Source organism: Coptis chinensis, chromosome 6 (assembly GCF_015680905.1).
Source record: "Coptis chinensis isolate HL-2020 chromosome 6, ASM1568090v1, whole genome shotgun sequence".
NCBI classification, from domain to species: Eukaryota; Viridiplantae; Streptophyta; class Magnoliopsida; order Ranunculales; family Ranunculaceae; genus Coptis; species Coptis chinensis.
Window position 1 is genome coordinate 88184772 of NC_141461.1, and position 25625 is coordinate 88210396.

Here is a 25625-nt window from a genome sequence, read left to right on the forward strand (position 1 = left end):
ATCACCATGCACTAAAGAACATCAAAAGCAATACAAACCCTAACCGCATGCATCAAAGATGGGTTGACTATATTGAACGGTTCACTTTCACTATCAAACATAAGTCAGGGCAACAAAATAAAGTAGTTGATGCACTCATTCGCAGGGCATCTTTGTTAGTTATGATGAAAACTGAAGTGGTTGGATTCGACTACTTGAAGGATCTTTATGCTGAAGATGAAGATCTTGGTCGGATATGGGTTAAAATCGCTAAAGGTGAGCCTTGAATTGCTGATTTTCACCTTCAAGGGGGGTTTCTTTTCAAAGGAAACCAACTGTGTATACCAATGAGCTCTCTTCGGGAACGCATCATTAGAGATTTACATGGTGGTGGTCTCAGTGGACATATGGGCAGAGACAAGAGTATTGCTCTGGTTGAAGAAAGGTATTATTGGCCTCAAGTGAATAGGGATATGAATCGATTCGTGCAAAGATGTTACACTCATCAAACTGCAAAAGGTGGTTCTAACTGTTACGTAAACGAATGCGGAAGCGTGACAATTTGGACAAAGAAGATTGAATGTAGTGATAGAAATCGACAAAAAACAAATCAATTAAAACACTTACCAATGCAAAGCGAATAACCAATAGAAGTGGAGACGAGATTTACGTGGTTTGGCGTTAGCCTAATCCACCAAGCAAAAGAGAAGAATTTTACTAATCAAGAGATAAACAAATAGAGTACAATCACTCACAAACGAATCCCGAAGAATTCACAAATTCTCTCTCACAAATTTTAGCCTTACAAATCCCACCAACTGGTCTTGTATTTATAGAGGTGGGTATCAAATTAGAATCCTATTTAGAATAGGAAACCAAAACCAAAACCAATATGAATTTGGTAACTGTGGGTAACCGTATACCAACAATTCTCCACCTCGGTGAAGATTTATCCAAATCGAAGGCCGATCAACCGAATAGCAAATCCCTCTTCAAAAAGCACAAATGTCCAGAAGGACCAAACAAATAACAAAATGTCCCGAAGGACCAAAGACGACCGTACCACATAGTGGCTGCCTACGCACCCTTATTAAAGGATCAAGCCCCAGGCCGTAGTTCACCAATGCCCTTAAAAGCCAAATCATCTCAAATGAAGGATATGAATCAAATTCAAACAATGTTGAAACTTGATTCCGTAAAACCACTTTGGTTAACATATATCATTTGGGTTCTCCTTGGTGTCTATCTTAGTGAGTAAGATATCACCCTCCTCTAAAATTTCTCGACAAAGTGAAAACGCACATCAATGTGCTTCGTACGGGCATGATGAACTTGGTTCTTGGCCAAATATATAGCACTCATGCTATCACAGTGAATCTCGAGCTGACCCTGCACAATACCCAAGTCATCTAACAAACCTTGCAACCAAATAGCCTCTTTCATAGCCTCAGTCACCGCCATATATTCTGCCTCTGTCGTAGACAATGCAACTGTAGACTGCAAAATAGACCTCCAACTTACCGGAGCACCAGCTAAAGTAAATACATACCTAGTAGTGGACCGACTCTTATCCAAATCACCTGCATAGTCAGAGTCCACATAACCCACACAAAGCTTACTAGTATCCCTCTCAAACATCAAACCAACATCTACAGTACCAAGAATGTACCGTAGAATCCATTTCACAGCTTGCCAATGTTTCTTCCCAGGGTTATGCATATATCTACTAACAACACTAACAGCTTGTGAAATGTCTGGCCTAGTACACACCATCGCATACATCAAACTACCAACAACACTTGCATATGGAACATGAGTCATGTACTCACGCTCCTCATTGGAACTCGGAGACATAGTAGCACTAAGTTTAAAATGAGGGGCAAGAGGTGTACTTACGGACTTAGTGTTCCCATCAATACCAAACTTCACGTAGTACCTTCTTCAAATATGTCTTTTGAGACAAACAAACTATGCCTTTTGCTCTATCTCTCTGAATCTCCATGCCAAGAATCTTCTTAGCTTCACCCAAGTCCTTCATCTCAAATTCTGGGGACAAAAGCTGTTTAAGCTTATCAATCTCAATCTTGCTTCTTGAGGCTATAAGCATATCATCAACATACAAGAGCAAGTAGATGAAAGAACCATCATGTAGTTTGCGAAAATAGACACAATGATCATAGTGACTTCTTGTGTACTTGAGCCCTAGCATAAACCGATCAAACCGCTTGTACCACTGCCTGGGAGACTGTTTCAAACCATATAGCGATTTTTAGGGTTTACACCAAATCCTCTTTGCTTGCAACTTTAAACCCACTTGGGTCGTCATATAGATCTCATCTTCTAAATCACCATGTAAAAAGCGGTTTTACATCGGTGGCTAGCTCCAAATCATCTTGAGCTACCAAGGCCAAAGGATGCGTATGGAGGAGTGCTTTTACAACCGGAGAAAACACCTCATTATAGTCAATCCCTCCCTCTGGCGTGGCCTTTAGCTACCCATCTTGCCTTGTAACGTAACTCATTACTTAGAGATCCTTCTTTCAATGCAAACACCCATTTCCCGCCAATCGCCTTCTTACCCTTAGGTAACTTTACAAGCACCCAGGTATCATTCTTATGAAGAGATTGCATCTCCTCATCCATAGTTGTCTTCCACCTTTCTGACTTGGAGCACTGAATTGCTCCATAATATGAGGAAGGAGCATCTTCATCAAGACTTTCAATAACAGGAAGTGCATAGGTAACGTAATCGTTTAGCCAATACAATGGGGGAACATTTCTCTTAGATTTACCAGTTGCAATAGGCTCATGAACCGGAGCCAAAGGACCAACATTCATATGCTCCTCTAATGGAGCCATATCCTCTGCATCATCATTTGTTCCATCACCTGTAATCACTATTTCTGTGTCTTCAAATGGAACATCAACTGACTGACTATCCATGGTTGCCAATCTACTAGATAGAGAACTATCTGGACTAGGTGAAGACGCATCAATCTCCACCGCCGCAATACCTCTTTGGCCATACTCTCCACCTCTTTGAGAGTCAAAGAACTTCAACATAGAAGCCTCATCAAATGTCACATCTCTGCTCAAAATGAATTTCTTATCTTTCGGATCCCATAGCTTATAACCTTTAACTCCACTTTTCAGACCCACAAAGATAGCTTTCTTTGCTCTAGGATCCAACTTACCATCTTTGACATGAAAGTAAGCGGGACACCCAAACACACGAAGGGAATCATAATCTGGCGGCGGGTTTACGGACCAAACCTCCATAGGAGTTTTACCTCCAATTGCGGCCCGAAGGCAACCTTTGTTAACAAGGTAGCATGCATAACTCATTTTCAAAAACGCTTTTGCCCAATCCAAAGATTGGACAACATACACCGCGACTTTCTCCATTAGAGTACGGTTCAAATTTCGCTCTACCCCATTTCATTGCGGCGTACCTTTCCTTTGAAGAAGTGCCTCTATTCCCTCATTCGACATACTTGCAAGAATGGATCACTCGTATATTCACCACCATTATCAGTTCGGAGTCTTTTGATCTTTCTGCCAGTCTGAGTTTCAATCAACTTCTTCCACTTCACAAAGATATCTAGGACTTCATCCTTACACCTAGAGTAATCATCAACAAAGGTCACATAATAATGTTTGTTCCCTCCAAGAGATGCATTCCTAGAAGGACCCCAAACATCCGAATGAACATAATCAAGGGTTCCACGCGTACGGTGGATAGCGGTGCCAAACTTTACCCTTGTCTGCTTGCCCAGAACACAATGCTCACAAAAATCCAACTTACATGTCTTAACACCTTTCAACAATCCTTGCTTTATTAACGCGTTTGCATGGACTTTTTCACCGCATGTGCAAGACGATATGCCATAATCGGTGGCCTCCTTAGCAACTGTCTCACGAATGCTTTCGAATGCATTTACTACTTCACTAACTGTACCACCACCCTTCAAATAGTACAAGTTATTACGACGTATGCCTTTCATGATAACCATTGCTCGAAACTATCTTTAGAACACCATCCATCGATGACTACCTTGTAGCCCTTAGCTTCTAAAGTACCAACAGAGATAAGATTCTTCTTCAAAGTGGGAACATAGCGAACATCCTTGATTTCCTTAACCGTTTCATCATACATCTTGAGACGAATATTACCCATCCCCATAATGCGACAGGGTTGATCATTCCCCATCAACACATCACCACTTTCAAGCTCCTTGAAACTTGTAAACCACTCCCTTATGGGACAAACATGATAGGTAGCACCCGTATCCAAAATCCAATGATTGGAATCAATGAAACAAATACTCGATGTAACAGGAAAAGAGAAATTTGAGCTATCAGAATCATTACCTCCTTGAGCAATGTTGACATTAGACTATTTCTGCTCAGTATCTTTCTGCTTGTGTTTCAACTTCTTGCAATCCTTCTTCCAATGTCCAACCTCATGACAAAAAGCACACTCATCACGGGCTAGATTTCGCCCTCTCGACTTGGAACGAGATTTACTTCTTCCACCACTAGAGTTTGGGCGGTCATTAGACCTCCCTCTTACCACAAAAGCAGTGCTCGTTGACTCTCTTGACTCCTTTTCATTGTTGTTCATCATATCCCAACTTGTCAACGCAGACTGCACCTCAGAATAGTTCAAAGCTTTCTTCCCGAACATAATGGTGGTTTTTATATGCCCATACTCCTCCTTGGGAAGAGATCTCAACAAATGGAAAGCTTTGTCTTCATCCTTCGTTTCTTCTTCAATGTTCAACAAATTCGGTAAGTAACTTGTTAAACTCGTTCATATCTTTGGGACAATGAAATACCTTCTTTCTTTCTCATATCATACAACTTTGATTTCATAAAGACACGACCTTCTATTGTCTTATCTAAGTATTTCTCTTCAAGGATTCTCCGATTTCCTTGGCGAAGTCTCATTGAGAACAAGGTACTTCACATCCCTAGCCAAACACGATCTTATGATACCACAAGCTCGCCTATTTTTCTTAACCCAAACACTCTCCTCTATATCCGATGGTTTTTCGTCTAACACATCATCCAAGTCTTGTTGGCATAGTGCATCTATAACTTCACAACGCCACATACTAAAATTGTTAGATCCATCGAATTTCTCCACATCAATCCTTGCATGGTTAATATTCAAAGTCGTAGGAGGTGATTTCTCCTTAGACGTCGTAGAAGTAGTACCCGATGGAAGATCCGTCGCCATACTTTCTCAAACTTTCATATACCACAAAACAATCAATAAACCAACAAAAGAAGCCCTAGGTAGAACCTTGGCTCCGATACCAATTTGTTACGTAAACGAATGCGGAAGCGTGACAATTTGGACAAAGAAGATTGAATGTAGTGATAGAAATCAACAAAAAACAAATCAATTAAAACACTTACCAATGCAAAGCGAATAACCAATAGAAGTGGAGACGAGATTTACGTGGTTTGGCGTTAGCCTAATCCACCAAGCAAAAGAGAAGAATTTTACTAATCAAGAGATAAACAAATAGAGTACAATCACTCACAAACGAATCCCGAAGAATTCACAAATTCTCTCTCACAAATTTTAGCCTTACAAATCCCACCAACTGGTCTTGTATTTATAGAGGTGGGTATCAAATTAGAATCCTATTTAGAATAGGAAACCAAAACCAAAACCAATATGAATTTGGTAACTGTGGGTAACCGTATACCAACACTAACAACACTGGACTCTATACTCCGCTTCCAATTCCAGATGGACCTTGGGTCGACATCTCCATGGATTTTGTACTTGGCCTTCCACGAACTCAACGGGGTATGGATTCTATTTATGTGGTGGTTGATAGATTTTCTAAAATGGCTCATTTCATCCCCTGCAAAAAGACTTTAGATGCTTCCCATGTTGCACATTTGTTCTTCAAAGAGATTGTACGTTTACATGGTCTTCCAAAGTCTATTATTTCTGATCGAGATACCAAGTTTTTGAACCATTTTTGGCAGTCGTTATGGAAGAGGTTTGACACCAGTCTGAAGTATAGTACTACCTGCCATCCCCAAACAGACGGTTAAACCGAAGTGGTGAATTGGACCTTGGGGAATTTATTACGATCGATATCAAGAGGGAAACCCAAGCAGTGAGACTTAGCACTTGCTCAGGCTGAATTCACTGACAACAATGTTGTTAACCGCTCTACAGGCAAGTCGCCGTTCCAAATTGTGTATACCTCAGTACCACAACATGTTGTTGATTTGGTTCCTCTACCTAAAGTTCCTGGCCAAAGTGTTCCTGCTGATCATATGGTTGAGAAGATTGTACAACTTCATGAAGAAGTGAAAGCAAGTCTGAACAAGGCCAATGTGAAGTATAAAGCTGATGCAGACAAACATCGAAGGTTGAATACTTTCGAGGTCGGTGATTTAGTCATTGTTCAATCTACGAAAAGAAAGATTTCCAGTGGGTACCTATAACAAGCTCAAAGCTAAGAAGATTGGTCCAGTGCCGGCCTATTCTTCAAAAGATCAACAACAATGCATATGTGGTTGATCTCCCAGCTGAGTTCTCCATTTCTAAGAGCTTGAACGTCAAAGACCTCTACCGTTACCATGGAAATGATGAGATTCTTCCTTCAATTGACTCGAGGTCGAGTCCTTCTAAAGATGGGGAGACTGATGTAGGTTAAGACTGAATTCAGATAGAATTCAGTTATTTGCAGACTGATTTCTAATAGAATTTAGTTGTTGGCAGTTATTATTAGTAGTTAGAATTATCTGTTTTTAGAATGCAGTCTATAATAGACTGCCAAGTGTCTCTAGTAAGCTATTTCTGTGAATTAGTATCTGTTATATATAAAGACACTCTCATTGTAATGGATTTTTTTTTATGCAATTATCAAGAAACTTAAATTATTTGTTCTTGATATTTCAAGAGTGTTTTTTGTGGATTTAAAGATAACAATCGAATTGTAAGACGTGATCTACAATTCAACAGACTGCCAATCATGAAAAGACATGACCACCCACCAAAACACTCCCATTTTTAGATTCTCATAAATTTTAGATTAGAGTTATTTTATAAACACTTAGTGTAATGCCATGTTAATATCCTCAGACAAAAATAGACATTTACACTTTGTCAGATCAAAGGTATTGGGCCATAAATTCTTGCGATGAATCTACAATTTTTTATGTTGACTCGTAAATGAATTGAATCAACGAGGAATAGAGAACGTTAAGACTATTACTTACATTTATGGAAGTTCCTTATGGAATTTGTTGCTCGTCTTCCGCTCAGTTTTAGTAGTGTGTGCTGAGACTATAGAAGATGTGTCATTGACAGAGAAGTCAAGGTATGAGTGTATGACAGTCTACTCGGATCACATTGTTAATATTTTTAGTTATCTATGTCTGCAAATACATGTTTGGGCCAGTTCAGAGGTTTCCATCCGATCACTGGACAGCTGGGCAACCTGGGAAAATCCTTTCCAGTTTTCACAAAATAAAGAATAAGAAATAACCCGAGAAGATAAAAGCATCACTCAATACACCAGAATAAAAGGTTAACAAAGGAAACTACAGCTCAAAAAAGCTAAATCCCACACCCACACATAATTTTCAGAAATCATAACCACCTTAGGTACAAACCAAAACATGCACTATACACTATCATTAAATTAATGCAGGTCCCAACGTCCTTTTTATAAATTCCCCTCCCTTTCAGATCCTCATATTATTCAAGTCAGAAGAAGTTTAGGATGACGAAGCATCAAGGGGGTGGATGAGATATGTAAGCACAAGCGCCACAAGCATCAGGACATAGGCAATTCCTTGATCAATTGATGTACCTGAAACGCAAAAAGGTAAACCACAATTAATAGCTTCACAACAAAATATTCACATATTTTAAGGTCAGCTTCAGAAAGTTCTTGGACCACTACTTTCCTAACTCTAGAAGACACCAACTAAGGTCAACATCTTTCACAATTAGTAGTGTACAGAAGTGTTTGTAACTTTGTACCAAAGTAAAGCATGTTAAATATCTGTTTGTATGATGAGTTCCCAATCAAAAAGACTTAGAGATCTCCTAAAGCTCCTCATTTCCTTTAATGGTTTTACGGACACATATAAAACCTCCTCAAAGGCTCCTTACTCACCTTTTAACAGCCTTACTCTACTTCCCATATTTGGAAAGGAAACTGGTTCCTCCATTCCTGAAGACGTAGACAAAGATCTGCTGTGAGCCAGTGACACTCTTCCTAGGAGACAACCAAGTAAACTTAGGCTCCAGTCACAGATACTTCGGCTACAGATCATCATATTTTTACCTCCTACACCTTCCCCACTCTCCTTTTCAAACTTTTCGCTTTATTTTGAGGAGCCCTAAAGCTACTCTTGAATAAATTCGATGTTAGGTTAGTTCAAGAATATTCGACCATGTTATTAAGGTCAACATTTTTCACAATGAGTGGCATAAATAAAAGAAAAGCTCGTAGCAAACTGAAACATGTTAAATATCTGCAGTTTGAACGACAGGGACCCAAATTGAAAATGACACTCGACACAGTCTCAATCACCAATTGACTTGCAAATGCTGACAGAAAACCAGCTTCTCAAAAGCTCCCATTTCCTTTGGTTTTGTAAAGCAAATGCAGAATGAACCTTCTCAAAGTCTCCTCAATCACCCTTTATACTAGCCTTACTCTCCTACCCTTATCTGCCCGTGCCAGTAGGCACTCAAGACACATTGCGTTTAAATAACTTCCCAAATGACCATCTTCATGGTATGACTGGATCAATGCTTATAACCATTTCCAGTAGCTTTACACTTTAAAATCATTTCATGCGTACACTAAACTGAGCTTATGGCAATCCGATGCATTTCATTTCTCACAAACCAACTCATTACATATATACCCTTTACATCTTGACTAATTTAACGCATATGAGAATGAGAAACAAATGAGGAGAGAGAGACTTGAATTAGAAGTATCATTATTTTATTTTATTTTTAAATATAAAATCTGGCAAAATCTCTTATGTATTTTCAACATTTTAAACACCTAAATCCTGTCATAACCTGAAAATCAAAACAATACAATTCTCATAGATCATAAAATCAACTCTACTCAGATTTATAATTTTACATTTATACATAATACAAATTACTTCTAAAACTAAAAAACAACTCATTAAACATTAAAAATGAGTCCATATAATATTTCACTTTAGACTAATTCTTGTAACGAAAGGAAATATATACAACTCTACTCAGATTTATAATTTTACATTTATACATAACACAAATTACTGCTGAAGCTAAAAAAACAACTCATTAAACAACTCATAACACATTTATATATACTCTCTCTCCTCCATTGAGCTCCTCATTTCTCTTCTCCCCTCCACATCTTACTTGGTACTAACTTTAAATTAATTTGGAGGTCCTGGAACAACTTCATATGGTTAAGTTGCAGACTATTATCCTCCCCTATATATAAAAATGCACTATACCATAACAGCCTATTTGTAATAGATATACATCCGTTACAAAAAATATTAGTCACGGTTATCTTGCGACGACATAAAAGCGTGACAAATATTAGTAACAGATTTTTGTAACGTTTATTATCCGTTACAAAATTTACTAACGGTTATAAAATGTCACTGAAATTAATTTCAATAACGGATGCTTAACCGTTATAATTTATTAGTAACGGTTACCAAATTTGTTAATCCTTTGTAAGCGTCACTTTGATTTTTTGTTGCTAACAGTTCTTTATCCGTTACTAATGAATTTTCATTGTATAAAAAAATATATGTTGCTAACAGTTCTGTATCCGTTACTAACGAATTTTCATTATATAAAAAAAATGTGGGCCACCTGTACTAGTGGACATATACACCTCGTAACCCATTATGCTTCAATTGCGACCTGGGATTTAAACTTTCAACTACTAAAGAAAGCCCCAGATAATAAAGAATCCTAAGCAAGCAAACTACAAGAGTCGAAATACATTTCTAATATTAAAAACAATGTACTCCAATTAAATGAACACACAAACGTAATGTTGATTGTAATCCAAAAATAAACAAATAGTGCTGATCAAAAAACGAAGAATAGCATTAGGAATAGGAATAATTTGAGCAAACAAGTTTGGGATAAGCTACAGTGACATCTCAACTGTAACACTTTTCACTTTCCAAAGATCCATATATCCACACAAAATTACTGAGAAACAACGCAGCTGATACAGTAATTACACTCTCTTATTGCTTAAAGTGATATCAGTGACAACGTATTCAAAGTTTGACACCACTCTAGTATTGATAGTCAGTTAGTCTTACCCATGAAACAAACTTAGGTGGGTGTCATGCTTACCTGGACAATACTAAGTGTTGCAGATGTAACTGGATCAGAGAAGTCTCCTCCTGGAGGTGAAACAGCACCAACAATAGTAACACTACCAGTACGTTCTGGGCCACCAAGACATTTCACTTTACCAGCACGTTCATTAAAAAAAGGCTAAACGGGCTGCCAAGTATGCAGGATAACCACTATCAGCAGGCATTTCGGCCTACATAAAAAAAAACATATATTCACCATATGAAGTACTAAGACTACTAACTGTAGAAACCAAAGGGAAAACAAAATAAAAGCTTTGTAAGAAAGGCACTAGTATAAATTCTCGCGATAGAGTTATAGACACAATATAAGGAAAATCCAAGCAAAATTAAGAACCAGACCCTTGGGATGATTTGCTCGAAATCCGAAGCAAAATAACTTGGAAGGTGCTGCCTTGTGTACTCCGACCTTATTTTGGACATGTCTTATGACTGTTACCACAAGAGAATAACTGCATAACTGCACTTTTTTCTTGCCTTTTGCTTATCCTCTCTTAATCTTAAGAAACAACTCAACAAGGTAGATGAATTGATGCCCTAGGTTTAATAAAAGGCTTGTGATGTTAGAACTTGAAACATAAGTTGTAAGGGAACTAAATATGCTCACTTTGTGCTCTCCAATACAGACTATGCCAGTATGCACGAGACTAGATCCCAACCCAATTTGGAGCTAACATTTTTATCCAGTGCAATCTGAAGTCTGAACCCTTAAGTAAAAGTTTAACTCCAAGTGATCATCTCAACAACCACTTGCCCCTATAAGACTGACTAATTGTCTACCTAAAGAAAGGGCCATGTGAATAGAGTAATGGTTATTGTTACTAAAAGCGTACATTGACTCGATTGCTGTAATATAGGCTTGTCAGTAAAGTAACACTATAGTAAATCCCATTTTTTTACTAAAAGATGAACTAACACAGGCAATGAAACCTTATTTACACCATTCACAATACTAATAAAGTAATAATTGTTTGACTCTGGATGTGAAAGATTGATAGGTCATTGGCAAATAAAGATACTTCTTATCGACATTCTCTATACCAGCAAAAGATACTGTTACTTTCTCTGAACAAAGATGACGACTTCACACAATCATTTCTTCTTCTTTAATAGTGACTTGTGGTTATACAATGAGTGGTAATGTCCTCTTTTAAATATTTGCAAGAAAAAGAAAAAACATACTAGAAGCAAATCGAGCAAAGTATATACAGTCTCCATCTTTAGTTGATTGGGAATGAAATCCGATTTTCAGGATGCCATGGTGTCCCACACCTTAATTTGCATAAGTGAAACTCATTTTCTAATATGGTTGTTTTACTTACTTTACCTGAATTTCTAAAATAGTTCACTACTTTCCCATATTTTCCCACCTTCCTATTTTGGTTATTATATATTGTTGTGGAAACTGGAAAGCTACTGAACAGAAAGCACTTTTATCAACTTATTGGGCACCAGGGTCAAATACATATATTTTACAAAAAGAAAACCCCTACCAGATTTATCATTTTACACCTTGTTAGGGACGAAACATTAAAGACATCTTACACCAAAAAAAAGAAACCAAGAGAGGCATACCAGACGCCCTGAAATTTCACGCAACGCTTCTGCCAACCGAGATGTTGAATCAGCCATCATACTGACATTGTAGCCCATATCCCGGAAGTATTCAGCAATTGTGATGCCTGGTAATATTGTATTCACACAAGTTTAAATCAACTAAAGAGCTTAACAAAACCATTTTTTTTCCCTATATTAAACAAAATAATAAAAACCTTCTTACTGTTTTCACACTTCTACGACTCCTTTTTCTTTCGGTTTCTTTTCAGTCCCATTTCTAGATAGAATATCAATTTACCTCTTGAACCAGTTCTCCTTCTTCATTGTTCATTTGTTTTGTTTTGTTTCAACTACAAGTAAAGTTAAATAAAGTAAACTTTTTAAGGTAACCAAACTAACCAACCACTCTTTTCTTTCTCTTTCTTAAAAAAAATGGCTGCAACAACACTCCTTTGTTTCTCACTCCACCCATCACCACAAACCCTAAAATCACCATTCCTATCCCATACTCCACTCCCCCACTACAAATTCCCTGCTCCCTGCATCTCACCAATCAAACTCTCCCACAAATCCTCAAACTCAAAACCCGTCATCACAATGTCATCATACCAACCAGTCCCAGCAACAGAACGTCTAATTTCAGCCTGAGCCTATTTCTTCCCATTTTTCAATGGCCTACAATACGGTCGTTACTTATTTATGAAAATACCCATCACTTGGTTTATTAATAGAACCAATATTCCCATTATTAAAAGCATATAGATCAGTTCCATATGCTAGTTTTGTACCATTTTTCGCGCTTTATCTAGGGGTAGTAAGGAATCCTAGTTTTAGTAAATATGTGAGGTTTAATTCAATGCAAGCTGTTGTACTAGATGCATTGTTGGCATTGCCTTTGTTGTTTCAAAGGATTTTTAGTCCTGTGAAAGGGTTGGGTTTGCAGTTGTTGGTATTTAGATGATTCAATGTTCTGCAGCAGTGTGCAACTTGTCATTCCATGTTGTATAAAACCATTCTCGAAACTAAGCTCATAACTCAAAGAGTCAAACCCTGTGTATGGAAGACTTCTCTTTTTTTTGGGTCTTTTCAAAATATAGATCAAAAACATAAAAGAAAAGTAAAAAAGAGTGTTTAGTATGTGTGGCACTAATCTAAAGAAGTCCATCAGATAGATCCTTCTTTTGGTCGTAGTAATGTACACATTATACATCAACAATGTGCATAAACTAAACACACAAAGTTAATCAGATCAAAAGTGAACCTATTCTTTTCTTTCTTTTTTTTCCAATCAATCAAACTAAGCAAATTAATGGCTTTAGTTCAAAAAAATAATAATAATATAAAATTAAATTAAAAATAAATAATTAAATGACGTGTCACATGAGAAGCAGGAGCAAGATATTACCTGTATATATGGAGGCCTCTCGAGCAGTGACAGGCATATTAGAAGTATTAGCTACAAGGGTGGTCCTTTTCATGACAGATTCTTCACGGCCATAAGGCAATGTCATTGTTAGTTGAGGGAAATCCATAAGAACCTAGATAATAAGCTGGTCAGTATTCAACAAGTCTTACTCCTAATTACATACAATTAGTTGTTACATTTATTAATATCACAAATACTGATGCATACCTCCGCCATTTCATTTCCTCTTTCTCCACACCCCACATAAACCAGAGTGTCAGAATTGGAGTACTGCATACACATACATAAAGTACAATGAGAACTCAGCAAATCACGTAAAATTTGTAAGAGCTCGAATCTCCATATGCAACACAAGTGAATAAACAAACAAACTCACCTTAGAAAGAGCTTGACTAATAACTGTTTTTCCACAACCAAATGCACCACAAGTCCCTCCAAGAAATGAGCATCAAGAACACGCTGCACAAATGTACACCAAAATTATCAAAAACAATACATATAATTGATTTAGTGAAATTGTTAATAAAAAATGACGTGATGCAGTCATTTTGCATATAACCTGCCCAGTTAGGAGAGGTGTATCAGCAGCAAGCTTGGATGCAACAGGCCTTGGTGAACGAACTGGCCAAGTCTGCCCAAGAGTAAACCCCAATTAGTGTCAGGAAAATGTGTTACAGAGTATAAGTATGCGGTGGGAGTTTAACTGTTTTAGTAATAAGACTGCTACGAAAACTAGTAACCTGAAGCATGGTAACTTTCTTTTTTACACCTTGAAACTCAAGCTCTAACACTTTGTCCTGAAAAGAAAGAAAATAAAGCATGGTTAATGAAAAAAAATAAAATGTTCCGACTCTATCTCAGCCTAATACCTAATGCAAGACTTTCAAAAAATAGAATCTCAAACGAATTGTCTTCAAAATGTTGCTCTCAAAAGAGCATCCCAACATTGCGCATGTTGAGGGGGAAAATTGGTGCGCCATGGGGAAAAATTACCTTTGAAAAGCTGCCAACACCGAAAGCTTTCTTGAAATGGATCACCAACCCTAGACTTCCAAGAGAACCCCTTCTTCCTCCTCCTTTATTCGGGCTGGGAACCGGCAATGCAAAAACTTAATTTCATAAGTTTGCATTGGCGGAGTTAAAAAGGGGTTAGAAAACTCACAAACCTGTAAAACAAACAAGCATACATATAATGCTATCAACAATAGTGAAAATTATACACATATACCCAAAAAAGGTTCAGCAAGTTGCAACTAAAACCCTTATCCAATATGTCCAAAAAGATTACATAATTACAACTAGAACATTAACCATATTTAATTCTTCTATCAGCCCATATGTCCAAAAAGATTGTTAAATTATAACTAGAACGTTAACCATACTTAATGTTTCTGTCAACCCATATGTCCAAAAAGATTTGCTAAACAATATGTCCAAAAAGATTAGCACTAATCAACCATTCTTAATCATATTTCAACCGCCCATCAGCCCAAATCAACCGCCCATCAGCAACATAACCATGAAGGGTTTTATTTCCATCTTGGGGACCATCATATAGAGTAATGCATCATCCATAAACACTTCCTCAATATTGATCTTTTTCTCACCTCTAAGCACTCTTCTGCCATGACAAACATCTTTGTGCATAGGATCGGTCACCACAAACCCCTTGGCTACTTCATTACCTTCTCTATCCAATAGGGTAACTCTAGGCTGGTCAGACAATCCTACACGAGCACTTGTCACATCAAAAGGAGAAGCTAAATTTTGAGGAGACATTGGAGATGGATTCTAAGGTGAGTTTGAACCATGAGGTGTATTCATCGCAGACTGTGAGGGGACAATTCCCGGTGCAATGTGAGCCTATGATAATAGAAAACACATGTAAGGGAAAAATACAAGTTATATGTATGCCTAATTATAGAAGTTACAAACTCACCAACAATAAGTTAGTCAAATTGGCAATGGAAGCTTTAACCTCAGCCAACTCTTTCTGGACGTTGGGACTAGCACTAGCAGATGATGCCAATGCTTTTTCAAGTAAGTACTCACCAACTGCAGCATGTTCAACTTGTGTAGGTGAAATCTGAGAGCCAACAGCACGAGTACGCCCTTTTTTGTCCTTCCCAAAGACTTCAACCAGTACATCACCTTTAAGGTCTATGACAGACTTCACTTGTTCCTAAAACAACAAGCACAACCAAATAAGGACACCCATGTATATATACAATTTGGGACAAATAAACATTCACCAACTGATACATGATTAAATTCAAGAATATTTACTATGGTTCTCAACACATTTAAATGTAGAAAGGATAAATACTTACATATGCTACACGAGCACTCTCCAAATGGATCCATCATCACTTCGTGACGGTTAGCCAATCATCCTCTCGACGTACTTTGACATTAGGGTTCTTTTGTTTCTACACAAAAATATATAAAATGATACTATAGACCACTTCTAATAATAAAGACATTGAGATAGGACGGTACCTTCTTGTAACGAAATGATACTACAGACCACTTCTAATAAGAAAAGACATTGAGATAGGACGGTACTTTCTTGTAACGTATTTGGCCATATTTTTGTCGCCCAAGAGTATGACCAATGGTATTCATTTTCCCATTTGTTGCATTCTTTGCATTCCTTTGTACGACTTCAGGTCTGAATTCACGGGTCACAAACTCGGCCCAAATTGTTGGATTCATACCATCTGGACAAGCAGCACGCAATAGCAGCTTCCTTGCTTAAGGCTTTCTTTATGATCTCTTTTCGGTAGTTGCTTTTTGCAGTCCTGAATTTAGTGGAAAACTCCTTCTGATGTTGTTTATAAGCCAAAGTCATGGGCACATCATATTCAAACTCACCCTATCAAGAATTTTAATAGTTAGAAATTCATTTTTGGTCAAGTTAAAATGATAACATTATTAACAAGAATTGAATGTTACCACCAAAGCGTCCCACACTGCATCTTTAAAGGATTGTTTCACAAGCCTCCAATCCTTGCAATTCAATGGGATGGTTACTCGAATAAAATGCCCCAAGCAGGTTGCCCATTTTGCCCCATAAGGACCAACAACAGTGCCCTTACTAGACACCAAGACAAGCATCTTAGCCTTAACTAATGAAGGTGCTCCAGATAATTCAGATGTTACTGGGGGGTGTTTGACCCGATGGGGGGGGTGCAGCAAAGAACTAGGACCTGACGATTGACCACTTGATTCCATTAAAATATCCTGCAAATAGTGACAATTATATTGGATGCATATATTGGGTACTGCATATGTTAATCTTTAAGTGAAATCACTACACTTCAAAACGTAAAACAAATCACATTCAACTTTGAGGCACAACCATCAAATAAATTTCAGTGTACAATCATCAAACTTGCAACACAAAATCATGACTCACCCAATATAAAACCAAACACAAATGGATACATCCATAGCAAAAAGTTATATTAACATATTAGACAATTAATTAACGTCGTCTTTCTAGCAAGGGTTTCAAATTGGGCTGGTCTTCAAGAGTAGATTGGAAGTCAGTTGGTACATCTAGCTCATCCACTCGACAAGTCAACCGCTTTGGAGAATGTATAACCACTGACCAATCAGGATGTTTAACTTTATTCACCCAAGCTTTTCATTTCAGTCATATTTAACTTGACAAATGAAAATGCACAGAATGCATGGTTACTGTGTTGGCGAACAAAGTTGGACTTTTCAATCAAATATAATATATCATAATAATCAGCATTTCAAAAACAAAAGAGGAATGAAACAAACAAACACATAGACATACACGCACACATAGAGAGAGCCAAGTTCTGGACTCGACCACAAAGATGGTTCACTTTCATTGTATTAATAAATTTGACATGAACAAACCAAAGGGGACTACTGCTAATTGTAAAACAAGACAAAATTTTAAAACAAATCAGATATTGCATTTAAGTTTCAAAAATAACACTATGAACCATTAATAGTGTTAGATAAAACATCAATCTAACACTGAGTAAATCAAGTCACAACACATGAGAGTAAACAAATCTAATAAAAACAAGAACCTTCTATATAAAAGATGGGTCTTTTATCTCAAAATCGAAAGTTGAACAAAACCCATAAGCAAGAACCTCACTTTTTAAAAAAAAAATGATGAGTAAATTAGTTACCTTGAGCAGATCGAGTGACAAAAGCAGTGACAGCTCATTTAATCTCTGAAATAAAAATTTTAATTAGAACCCGAAATCAATCAGGAGAGAAGAGGAACAAGAAGGGGAAGAACATAAAAAAAACAAGAGAGACGAAGAGGGATGACTTACCTAGTGAGGAATCGAAACCTTGGCCGGCAACACCACTCTACTGTTTTCTCTTTCTTCCTGTTATTTTCTCTTTCTTTCACTTGTTATTGATTTCTTTTTAGGGCATCGTGATTTAGATGAGCGGCAAGAGCAAAAAATAATCCCGCTTAAGTTTTCGTTATATTTTTAGCAAAGTGATTTTTGTTTTTGACCATTTAATTATCTTCCCTTTTGTTTATCAACTCTGTGACGTATACACAAGCGTTAGAAAATATTCATGAAACGTTACATAATATTTACCAATATTTACCAACGGATACTTGTATTGCTAACGGTTATTAAATGTTGGCAATTACCTAACGGATGTATATGTGTTGGTAATGAAAAATCCCAATGGTTGCAAAATAGCCCAAATAGTGTAGCGATGCACAACGGACCAATGACTATACGAATTGATACACACAATTAAAGAATGTCACAACTGAAATGATGGTTTAAAAGAGCTATAAGAACATAAGTGAACCAAATGTTATACCTGAAAATTTTCATTTGGTTTGAAAAGAGCTCTAAAAAAAGAGCAGGATGAAGACTCAAAGTAGTAAACTGTACAATACCTAATTGAAATGCAAATTAAATTTGAAAGTTAAGGAAGGCATAAGAACTTGAAATAAATAGCCAAGTAAAGAAAAACATGCGAAATTGAAGAATCTTACCAAAATTAAAATCATGCACCAATGTTATGGGTGAATCAAAGTCCTGTTATGGGAAAAGTCTGTTAACAATGTATTTGAAGAATCAATTAGAATACCCTACCAAGCAATCACTATTATTTTAAGGGTCTCAAAGTGATTAACTCCCCACTCCAATCCATACGTTCAATTCCTTCAAATGAATTTCAAGTTTTTGTCTCTTTTCAAACATGACAGTCAACAGTGCTACTAAAACTCAAAAAGCTGAAAGGTAGTTCAAAGCAACAAATGCATAGTAGTTCAAATGCCTCTTTAAGTAGGGTTTGAAGTTTCTCAATGAAACTTCAAGTGTTCAAATCGTCCTATAGTTGTATCGAAATGGAGATATAACTCTTTACTAAGTATGTATTGGGAACAATTTTTTGAACTACCTTGTCTAATGCCTACTCAAACTTTGATGCATCCAAGCTACATTAAAAAGTCATTATAAATATAGAAACTCTGGCCAATTAACACCGATATTCCTGAAAGATTTCTCCATTAGTAACTTGGCCCGGTGTAACAACTCCAACACTAAGAGTCGCTCTAAAAGTTTGAACAAACATAAGTACTCATAAAATATCCTAAATTGAAAAGTAATGGTACAACTCGAAACTCATTGTTTGGTTCAAGTGATATTATGCTAGTACAACTTTAAAACTCACATTTAATCCTAATCTTTTTGTTATACTTTAGCTTTGTGATGTCAGCTAGAGTCTCTAAATCTTGTCATGTGCCACCATGAAGAACAAATTACACTCACGATGGTACCAAGTATTGACAACACCAAGGTGGAATGACAACATGTTACTACTGTGTTGCATCCCATAAGCTGACATCTGACACACCTTGTATCCCGAAAGTCGTCATTGTGACATCCAAATTAGTTAGGGGGATTCTTTGGTTAACTTTAACAACCTGGTATGCAAATGTATCCCTATCATCTAACTCAGTAGTCTATCCTTACAGCAATTAAAAAAATGCTTGTGTAATTTGTCGCCTATACAATTGTACAGTAAAGTCTATCCTCGATGTTTCTAGTTAGTTTACCCTTTAGTTGTTGATCATCAAATCAAATTTCACTAGCGTTAGTGCGTTACTAATATTTTAGACCCCCAAAACAAATATAAATAAAATAATTTTTTATTTGATCCCACATCAAGTTAAATGAAAACTGACAGTAAAGAACTTACACAAAAATTTTAAAAAAAAAAAAAAAAAATCAAACGATACAAAAACAATGAAAAGGGAATTACTTACTTGCAGGAGGAGTCGAAGACAGAAATCGACTCGAAAAGCATACTTTTGTGCTGTTTCGATTGTACGGATAGATTCAACTGTGGAGAAAATACACCTGGGAATCAAAGAAAAGGAGAAAATTAAATGAGAAAACGAATTTAAATGTAATGCAAGTTTGATGTTGTTAAGACTTTCCTGAGAAACTAGTGGTGATAAACTCTTTGACTGTTACAGGGATGGAAGAATGAAGGGGCTCTTTACAGGCGTGGCACCTCAAGGGTTGTGAAGACGTGATGTATTCAAGGGTTTTATTGTTCGGTCACTATTAAGGGTTAAATGTTCAAATGATGACAAAATTTTAAAATTTTAAATGTTCACATGATGACAAAATTTAGGGTTCTTTCGTTTTTTTTTTTGGTCAAAAACTCAAAATGCATGTACCAGTGTATTTCAATAAATTCTATTATAAATAGATTATCGGAAAAAAAAAAAAATTCTATTAAAAACTTTTATGTAGGAGATGGAGGGAGTCGAACCCTCAGTGATCAAATTAGAAGTTGCCTTCTTTTTTTTTTTTCTTTTTTTTATGTTTGAGCTACACCTCCGTTCGCTTTTCGTAATTAATTGTATATAAACCAATATGTTGACGTCAGATTACCAAATCACACTCCATGGCCCATACGATATGTTTTCCACTTTTCTCCCACATTTCGATGTTTCTTTGAATTCCATGAAAAATTGAGGACCAATGAGCATCGCATGTCATCCACATACTTAAGCTATAGCCCCGAGTAAGTAATGTGTTTAATAATTGAAGTATCCTTTTATAGCTTTTCCCTTCAAAAGCCTACGACAAACCCGGATGCTATCACAATAGTGAATGATCTCTTGCTTGTCGGGTTTGCATGAATGATATGAATGTTTTTGATGCTATGGACATCCTACTCCACGACAACTCCACCAACTCATAACGACTCAAGACATACCACCTCGCAATACATCCTATGCACGTGACACACACACAAACAAACACTCCGCTAACGCTATTCGACTCTAGACATGCAAGCAATCGCACACTCGCCGACGACAATTCACTACTGGTGACCTGTCACTCGACTCCATCTCGTGACATTACCACCTGCTACATTCATCACTGCTATCATTGGTATCATACCTTTATCCGCTGCAACACTCAAATCACTACCATCATTACCTCTTTAACCACATTCTTCCTATACCAGTTCAAACAACATAATACTTGGAACCATCACACACGTGCAGTTTGTGAGGACGTGTCGCTCATCCTAGTAGTACACATGTCCATACTACCACACACATTCTACCAACTACACACTCGCAGCGCCTATAAAAGTTAGTTCCAAAACTACGTTGGTTTGATTCCAGTCTCACCCCAAGGTGCTGGATATATAGACATTTTCTTACTCATAAAAAGACATGACCACCCACCAAAACACTTTATATTAGAGCTAAGTCATAAATTTTAGATTAGAGCTAAGTTGGTGTAATGCCATGTTAATACCCTAAGATAAAAATAGACATTTACACTTTGTCAGATCAAAGGTATTGGGCCATAAATTCTTGCGATGAATCTACAAGATTTATGTTGACTAGTAAATGAATTGAATCAACGAGGAATAGAGAATGTTAAGACTGTTACTCACATTTATGGAAGTTCCTTATGGAATTTGTTGCTTTCGTCTTCCTTTCGGTTTTAGTAGTGTGTCTTTGAGACTATAGAAGATGTGTCATTGAGAGAAGTCAAGGTATGAGTGTATGATAGTCTACTCGGACCACAGTGTTAATATTTTTAGTTATCTATAATACGCAAACTTCTTACATGCTTGGGCGGTTCGAGGTTTCCATCCGATCACTAGACTGCTGGGCAACCTGGGAAAATCCTTTCCAGTTTTCACAAAATAAAGAATGAGAAATAACCCAAGAAGATAAAAATATCACTCAATACACTAGAACAAATTGTCGTGGGCAAATATGGTCAACCCGATATTCCAGCCCAAATCAAAGACCATTAATACTGAGTAGTTGAGAATGCTCCCAGTGACCCACGTCAGCCCCCTTTTTTCTCTGAGACTGACACATCAGATTTTTCATAAAAAAAAAAAATTCGCCTTTTTTTGGCGATTTCAATTGTTCGTAATACAAAATAAATAAAACCCTATTTCCATTTTTTTTTTTTCAATTCTACAAAACACTCCCAACTCTCTAAAAAAAAATTCATCTCTTCAAACCCTCTCTCTTATTCTTCTCTTCTTCAAGTAGTTAGATTTAAAAGATACTCCAAGCCTTTAGTTATGTTCTTCTCTCAACTGAAAGAAGCGACCATCTGAGAGTATGGCAAATGGCAAAAAAAAAATGGGAAGATTCATTTTGTAGCGTAAAAGCGTAAATCGATGGAGGCGAGAAAAGAGTCAATTTCATTCAACCCGGCATGGAGTTGTTGGGAGAGTTTTCTATCCGTGATAAAAGCGAGTTACTTTTAGAAAGAAGAAGAAAGGCATGATTTTCTATCTCTGAGCTGTTTATCATTTTTGTAATTTTTCAACAAAAGCGTAGATTGTGCATAACATACTATAAAAATCTTCATTCAGTTGAAGAAACAACTACCGAGCATCTATGTTTTATTGTTTTTGTAGTTGTTTAGTGGTCAGTTTATTGCATACAAGCAGGACTGAAATGCAGTCCCGAAATAACAAAGAAATAAGAGGCTTGCTGGAATCACATGGTCTCTTTTTTCAATGGCCCCATCTTCTCATTCTTCTTCTTTTCCAAACCATCATTATCAACAACAACAACATAGTGTGAAGAAGATCGATTCAACTCAAATGGGCGAAGAAAATAATAATAAAGTAGTGATCTTTACCTTTTTTTACTTTGCTTTGTTTTCAAGTTTATGGATGATTCCTGATTTATGCTACAATTGCAGGAAATGAATTCAGTTTTTGTTGATGGGAATGATCAAGTTACGGACCATATTATATCTACTACTATTGGATGAAAAAATGGTGAACCCAAGCAGGTGGGCAATTACTTGATTAACATGTTTTTATACTCTCTGTTTAAGATTTAACAATTGATGCTGCTTCTTCCGGACTATCGACTACATGGCGAGGCGTGTTGTGGGAATTTGGATCTTTTGGTATTGTCTTCTAGGTAAGCAAGTATTACTTATGTTCACTATGGCTCCATTGTACATGCCTCATTTTGGTTTTAAAGTCGGGTTTTTTACATGTGCTAGGCAAAATGTTTGGAAGCTGGAGAGACTGTGGCTATAAAGAAGGTTTTACAGGACAGGCGTTATAAGAACCGTGAGCTGCAGTTAATGCGTTCAATGGATCACCCAAATGTGGTCTCTCTAAAACACTGTTTCTTTTCCACGACAACTAAAAATGAGCTTTTCCTCAATTTAGTAATGGAGTATGTCCCTAAAACTGTATATCGGGTTCTGAGACACTATAGTAATGTAAATCAGAGGATGCCCCTCATATACGTGAAGCTTTATATGTATCAGGTATATGCATGACCTTATTTCCATGGAACTATCTCTGACTTTGTCTATTACTAATTAAACCCTGTTATGCAGATATTTAGGGGGTTGGCTTATATTCATACTGTTCATGGAGTTTCTCACAAGGATGTGAAGCCTCAGAATCTTCTGGTATGCATTTCTCTTTAAAAATTTATATTCACTAGAGAGACTATGTCGTTTATCCTACAAGCTATGCTTTACGTCTTAGTGCTCTCTCTTATTTGCAATTAGTTGTTTATTTATAAATTGTTTCTATTCTGCTCAGCTTTATACCTGTTGAAGTAAAGCCATTCCCAACGACCTTGATGTCATCCGTATCAGAACGCATGCACAATTACTAATGGTACTCAACTGTTTCAATTGATACATGCACTTCTGCATACCTCTAAGGTGTACCAGGTTCGAAACTTATTATAGATATATTTTTTACATATAGATTTATTTCAGTTTTGTTTCGTGTAAAAGCACCACTAAATTAGTTTTTCGAGCATAGATTTATTACTTCCGGCTATGGATTTTTTAATTTTTATTTGTCGGGTGAAGGAGTGAGGATTAGTATATGGAGAAACATTCAATGTTGTACCCATTTCTATATTGAACAGTTTGTTTCCCCACCTTAAGTTTTCTAATAGATGTACTATGTTTCTCAAGCAGCATTTTGGGGCACTGGATGTCGCTAAGTAGCTAAATCGTAGAATATTGTGATGAGACCGTTGAAATTGGAAGAATTTTAGATGTAGTTATTGAGATTAGAAAGTTTTGTAATGTAAGGACAAGGACTTTAGAAACCGCCCAATTTTTATTTTCACAATGTTACACATTTAAAAGTTTTATGGTTTCAGAAATGAAAATTCGGGTTTTTCTTTTTACTCATGGGATGTTAGTAAGAGTTCATATTGACAGGTATCCGACTTGCGAAGTTGTCTTGGATTTTCCCAGACAGATCAATTAGACGCCAAACATGTTGGTAGAGGTGATAGGTCTCCTGTATAATCCAAAAAAGGCAGCAGAGTTTCTAACCACTTGGCCACCCCAATACCCCCATGCACTTTACACAGGTCACTTGGGTTTTCTAAAGTCTCATTGTTATCAAAGCAGATGGACTTGCTGCAGGAAAAGGAGTTGTAGTTGCAATGACTTTGGAGGAGGCATATGAAGCTGTTGATTCAATGTTGGTTGATCGAGGGTATATTTGGTTATGCGGGTTGCTCTGTGGTTATTGAGGAATTTCTGGAAGGAGAAGACGCTTCGTTCTTTGCCTTGGTGGATGGTAAGAATGCCATACCTCTTGAATCAACTCAGGACCATAAATGCGTTGGGGATGGTGATCTGAGGACCCAATCTGGGTGGAATGGGTGCATACTTCGCCAGCACTAATATTATGAAAATTTGAAGTCTTTGGTTATGAGTGTTATAATCCTACCAATGAAATTGAAATGAATGTCTGGCGAAGGTACCAAGTTTGTTGGGGTCTTGTATATGGGGCTCATGATTGAGAAAACAGGAGCACCTAAACTAATCGAGTACAATGTGTGTTTTGGAGATCCGGAGTGCCAGGTTAGTCATAACCCTAAGTTAACTTATCTCATCTAGGTTATTGTCAAGGTTCTTGAAAAAGTACTAATGTTAGAGTTGATGCCACCATACATGCAAGGTAATGAACCTGCTCTTATATGGGCTTGGTCCAGGAATTTCCCTGGGTCAAAAGGCAACTCATTCATATTCAAAATCCATCATAAGTATGAATCAGTTGTCTGGCATGATAGGATGCTCACAACCCTTTCTTTGTGCAAAGAAGTTATAACAAATTATATGGTCGATTAGTTGCTCTAACTTCTAACTGTGATGGCACTGTTCCCATCAAAGAAAGAGCCTTACATGTGATTGTCGTTATGGTAGACTCCTCGCGATATGCCAAGGTGACACATCATGAAGTCGTCTTTGGGAATTGTACTTCGGATATTTTCTCATCGCCAATGATCACCAAACTTAAAAAGAAAAAAAAATCATACATATTACGGTGTCTATTGACCACAATTTCTTGCCAAGCCAAACACAATCCATGACCTCAAATGAAAATGATCATATTTCATATTCGAGTTTTCATTATATAAATGTATCTACCGTTCCACGATTCTTTGCGCATGATTTGTTCAAAAAGGTTCGATGGTCGGTTGGAATCTGATTTAGCACAAATACTACTTCTTGCGAGTGGGTCTTCCTCATATGGGTAGGGTATGGAGTAGGAGAGTTGTTAAGGACATGACTTACTCTCAAGGCACTAATAATATAAAAGGAATTATTACTCTAGCGGAAGTAGCTGGTGTATAGGAGCGAATGAGAAATTGTTTCTAGGTCATTCTAAGTAGATAAAACTTTAAATTTGAAAACAGTTAAGTTGCTAAGTTGCAACTGTT

The 25625-nt window shown here is 37.0% G+C and overlaps 2 long non-coding RNA genes and 4 pseudogenes across 5 annotated transcripts; 3 read left to right on the plus strand and 3 right to left on the minus strand.

Annotated features, from left to right (window-relative positions):
• Positions 1–5578: 5578 nt before the first annotated feature.
• Positions 5579–6868, minus strand: LOC147495187 (uncharacterized). The gene is made up of 2 exons (XR_015198941.1): positions 6451–6868; positions 5579–6358 (listed from the first exon to the last, which is right to left on the minus strand). It is a non-coding gene; the product is annotated as an uncharacterized LOC147495187 (long non-coding RNA).
• Positions 6869–7505: 637 nt separating this feature from the next.
• Positions 7506–14479, minus strand: LOC147495188 (V-type proton ATPase catalytic subunit A-like; annotated as a pseudogene). Its single transcript, XR_015199550.1, has 9 exons — positions 14363–14479; positions 14110–14166; positions 13929–14000; positions 13746–13828; positions 13577–13639; positions 13349–13481; positions 11962–12068; positions 10364–10559; positions 7506–7829 (listed from the first exon to the last, which is right to left on the minus strand). The product of XR_015199550.1 is annotated as a V-type proton ATPase catalytic subunit A-like (transcript).
• Positions 12300–12966, plus strand: LOC147495189 (protein TIC 20-II, chloroplastic pseudogene; annotated as a pseudogene).
• Positions 14480–14540: 61 nt separating the features above from the next.
• On the minus strand, positions 14541–20209 carry LOC147495190 (uncharacterized). 2 transcript variants are annotated; one of them, XR_015197338.1, is made up of 9 exons: positions 19665–20209; positions 18390–18432; positions 17698–18290; positions 17548–17592; positions 16325–16612; positions 15935–16244; positions 15700–15798; positions 15309–15551; positions 14541–15232 (listed from the first exon to the last, which is right to left on the minus strand). It is a non-coding gene; the product is annotated as an uncharacterized LOC147495190 (long non-coding RNA). The 2 variants fall into 2 exon arrangements; XR_015197337.1 differs by having other exon boundaries at positions 15869–16244; positions 19665–20207.
• A 1938-nt stretch (positions 20210–22147) lies between these two features.
• On the plus strand, positions 22148–23609 carry LOC147495191 (shaggy-related protein kinase eta-like; annotated as a pseudogene). The gene is made up of 5 exons (XR_015199947.1): positions 22148–22697; positions 22771–22832; positions 22918–23190; positions 23263–23337; positions 23474–23609. The product of XR_015199947.1 is annotated as a shaggy-related protein kinase eta-like (transcript).
• Positions 23610–24052: 443 nt separating this feature from the next.
• Positions 24053–25103, plus strand: LOC147495192 (phosphoribosylamine--glycine ligase pseudogene; annotated as a pseudogene).
• The last annotated feature ends 522 nt before the right edge of the window (positions 25104–25625 follow it).